The following is a 4,618-nucleotide window of genomic DNA, read 5'->3' as shown; positions in this document are numbered from 1 at the left end:
TTTGAATAATAAATCTTAGGTACAAACGAAAATTATATACTGTTATCTTTGTGGGGTTTTTTTTTTTTAGGAAAATGGCTATGTAAGAAATGAGTCTTACAATATCTGTACTATGTAAACCTTCCATCTACCTAAGAGCCTAGATATGCAGTATCCAGTCCATATTTAACTGGTTCAAAGCATAATCTGGGAACTCAACCTAAAAGAAACTTAAGACTGACAGCATATGTTGAATTCAGATTTATGCTAGGCTGATTAGTCTGATAATTAGCCTGTCATGAATGCACACATTCACTAAAGCAACTTTTCTTAATTCATCTTCTGCTTGTGTATGGAGTGATTTCACTCTAACAACGTATATTATTTCCATCAGCTTTATCTGCAGTCTTTTTACAAAAAGAAATATTTACAATAATGTTTCTGAGATAAGCTGTGGTGGCTCAGGTCACCTTGATCACAGTCTGTGCCCCCTGTTACAATGACATTGCTTTTTCTCATGATTAAACTTCTCAAATTCTTTTTTTTAAATAAATGAAGCCTGTTTTATTACTTCAATTGTTAATGATAAAAAAATTTCAGCACAGCTGTTGCATTTTAAAAAAGTGAAACTACATACTATGTTTCTATCTCAGTAAGCAGATGGACCTGATATCTGAATGACAGAACAGTTGAGCACTGTCCAGCACATCTTATGAAGACCTGTAAATTAAAGAACTACTAGTTAGTGATTATAAGACAAAAATGCATTCATAGTTTCAGCTTCTTTTTTCTTCCACGGCCATCAAGGGCACCGTCCATCTTACGTTTCTGTGTGGAAGGTTTTGGTCCTCTTTTCTTTTTTCTCTGCCTTCTCCTTTTCTTCTAGTTCCATATTTTCTCTTTCAATCAAAGTAATTAAGGTATTACACCTCCTCTGGAGCTCCATCGCAGTTCTGGACTTGAGAAACCAATCAAATCTAAACTGAGGGGAGTTGCGGATGCATTGTCATAATTCATCATACACATTTTCCTTGTTGAAGCCAAGCTTGTGCAGCATACAAATGAGAAAACGATCCTATTCTTCAGTATAGTTTTTTCCTTTGTTAGTACCATATGATATTTTTAGCTGATAAAAGGGTGGTTTGTACCGTCCAATCTTTGTATCTAGTGCTTTCTTGATACTTATTCTTCTTTGAATTCTTGCCTCTCCCCTTTCAATCTGAGCCATTATCTTCTCTATGTCCTGAAGCTCATTGCATCTTTCCCAGAACACAGCTGAGTATTCAATGACTTCTTCTGGAGTTTTTCCTTCTACTTCTCTGGCTATATTTTCAATATCATCACGACCCCACTTCTCATTAGCCTTGATAAACTGGTTAAAATCTCTCTTATTCCAATTTGTAAACCCCTGTGTCAGAAACTTCTCTTTTTCCTCTAATTCCTCGTCATTGAGGGGCTCTGCTTCATCAATTTTTAGCTGTTCTTTCTATGCCTGTGCTGCATTAGGTAGATCAGGACTCCAAGGTACCTTATACCCAATAGTTTTCCTGTAATACAGAATTTCTTTTTCCAGTAATTCACATAAACCTGGAGGAAAGAACTGGAAATCCTGAACATTTAGTTGTTTTGGAGGTCAAGGTGCCTTGGGTGCTTTAGGCTCACTAACACAGAGAGCTTCCCTGAAATATGCATCAACAGCATAGTTGGCTTTTCTTTATTTTTTTGGTGGTTCAATCCACTCTGTGAATGCACTCTTTTGTTTTTCTCTATAGTCTTCTTCAAAGTTATAAACACTGGACTCTGTATCCATCGTAAAGTTTCTAAGTGAACTTTCACCCATCTTGGAGAGCTTTTCATTCATTTCTGCAGTCTTCTTTGCACCTCTTTCTAAAATACCATCAATATCCTCATCAGTGATTTCACTTTCTTTTGAAGCAAACACATGTGTGGCACCACGTTGAATCATTTGAAGCATTTCATCTTTCCCAATTTTGTTCAGGTTCTGATCTACAAGCCTCCCTTGTTGAATTACTATCGAATCCAGTCTAAGTTTCATCTCAGCACGTTCCACTATTTTTTTTTTAAAAGATTTATTTATTTATTATATTTAAGTACATTGTAGCTGTCTTCAGACACTCCAGAAGAGGGAGTCAGATCTCGTTACGGATGGTTGTGAGCCACCATGTGGTTGCTGGGATTTGAACTATGGACCTTCGGAAGAGCAGTCGGGTGCTCTTACCCACTGAGCCATCTCACCAGCCCTCCACTATTCTTTCTTCCACAGTGTTATCAGTTATAAAGCGAAACACTCGGACAGTCTTCCTTTGTCCAATTCTATGGGCATGGTCCATAGGCTGAAGATCAACTTGAGGATTCCAATCTGAATCATATAAAATTACTACATCAGCAGTTGCAAGATTGATGCCCAGACCACCAGCACGTGTGCTTAGCATAAATACAAACTTTGTGCTATTTGGTTCATTGTATGCATTGATGGAGTCTTGTCTCTCATCATGGGGGTGTCTGTTCATCCAACCTGCAGTACTCATAATTTCTCCACATGCAATAATCTTCCAAAATGTCTAATACTCTTGTCATCTGACTAAAGATTAGTACTCTTGAACCTTGTTCTTTCAGTTTAGGGAGTAGCTTGTCTAACACCACCATCTTGCCACTGTTGGTAACTAGATGCATATCTGTTGTGTACAGTGGACCAGGTTCAGCTCCATCGAAGAGATACGGATGATTGCAGCATTTCCTCAATTGCATCAAAATGTTCAATAGCCTCATTTTGTCCATCTTCCCTGCTGAGTTTAATATGTCTATATCTTTTATTAATATCCGAGTATACCATTCTCTTTGCATTTTGCTAAGACCCACATAGATTTTTACTTCTTTTTTTGGAGGCAAACTCTTTTCAACATCAGCTTTAATTCGACGAAGGAGGAATGGACACAAAACCATATGAAGCCTCTCAACTAGCTTTTGATCCCCAAGGCAATTATTTGTATCAAACCAGGAATCAAAGTCATCAGCTGAATTAAACACATCTGGTAACAAAAAGTTTAGAAGTGACCAGAGCTCATGCAGGTCTGGAGAGGCGTGCCTGTTAGCAACAGCCGATTTGTAGTTTTGAATTCTCTATTTCTGACAACTTAGATTTTTTCATTTTTTTTATCCTGTGAGCTTCATCTATAACTAAGTATCTCCAGTTGAATTTTTTTGAACACAGACTTTCTCTTTAATAAGCATTTCATAAGATGTGACACACACATCCCACTCTCCTGGTAATAAAACATCCCTGACAAATACAGCTCTTTGCTCTTCATCTCCTATCAAGCAAACAGACCTAAGTGTTGGTATCCATCTCTTGAATTCACTCATCCAGTTGTGTAATGTAGACTTGGGAACCAAAACCATATGAGGACCAGGAATATTTCTATAGTGTTTCATGTATCCAAGAAGAGAAATTGTTAGAAGTGTCTTTCCCAAACCCATTTCATCTGCAAGGATCCCATTGATGCCATTCTCATACAGAGAGATGAGCCAATTCAATCCTCGCACCTGATAATCTCTCAGTTTACCCCATTTTACATATGATGGAGAATCTTCAAATCGAGTACAGTTGCTTTGGAACTTTCTGTTAATAGCTCTTCATCCTCCTCTTGCTCTGTTCTACAGTGTCGGTAATCTCCAACTGAAAGCAAATTCTGTTTTTCATCCTTTTTTACCCGTGGGCGCCCTGGTTTCATCTTCAAGGGTGAGGTTGGAGTCTTCTGAGCAGCAGGCTGAATGAAATGAGCGAACAGCTCTGTCTGCTTTAATAAATACTCAAATCTATTTGCTCGGTCAGTTTGCATTTTTTCTTCATATGTAGGATCTGGTTCTTGGATTTCTTTTTGCTTTCCAGGTGATCCATTATCAAATACTTCCTCCATCTCGGTGTCCGCGGGGCCGGGGCACGAGCCCGCAGCCCTCGGGGCCGCCTTTGTTGCCGCTGCTGCTCCCGCCGGGCGCCGAGGGCTTGGAAGGCGCGCTCTCGGGAGGCGGGAGCGGCGGAGGCTCCACCGCGGACGACATGTTCCGGCTGCGTCACCCGCCGCGGCCACGGGAAGGCGCGGCGCCGAGGGAAGCGGCTTGGGCCTGCGCGACACTGGCGTCGGGGCCGCCGGAGGAGCGAGACGCGCCCGGAAGCTCTCACCCGCGAGGGCTCCGCCACCGACCCGAGCCAGCCCAGCCGCGCTGCTCGCCTCGCCGTCCTCTTCCGCGGGACTCTGCTCCACTGGCGTTTACCTCACGGCGGGAAACACGTCGACGGGAGTGGGCGGGGCCAGTGGGGTCACGGAGGTCAGGGAAGGCGGGCTGACTCTGAGGAGGCGGAGGGCCGAGGGAAAGGGAAAGGAAAACGGAAGGTTCTCAGAGGCCTCCCGGCGCCTTCTCCTCTCCGGGAGTGGATTCTCTACTCCAGCCAACCAGGACAGCTACCTACGCCACCCGCTCTCAACCCTCGCGAGATCGCTCGTTCCCCCTTAGAAGGCCGGCTTGCGAGGGCGCGTGCGCATGCTCCTCCTTGGCCCCGCCTCCTCCAGGCCTCTAGCAAGCTGTGGAGCCGAGTGGGCGGGGCCTCGAGGAAGCGTGT

At 43.0% G+C, this 4,618-nt stretch overlaps 1 pseudogene; it reads right to left on the bottom strand.

The window, feature by feature from the left end:
* Nucleotides 1-551: 551 nt before the first annotated feature.
* Nucleotides 552-4,259, bottom strand: Gm13231 (predicted gene 13231; annotated as a pseudogene).
* Nucleotides 4,260-4,618: the final 359 nt, after the last annotated feature.

The sequence above is a fragment of the Mus musculus genome, chromosome 4, assembly GCF_000001635.26.
Source record: "Mus musculus strain C57BL/6J chromosome 4, GRCm38.p6 C57BL/6J".
NCBI lineage: Eukaryota > Metazoa > Chordata > Mammalia > Rodentia > Muridae > Mus > Mus musculus.
This window is presented reverse-complemented; position numbering and strand designations above follow the sequence as displayed.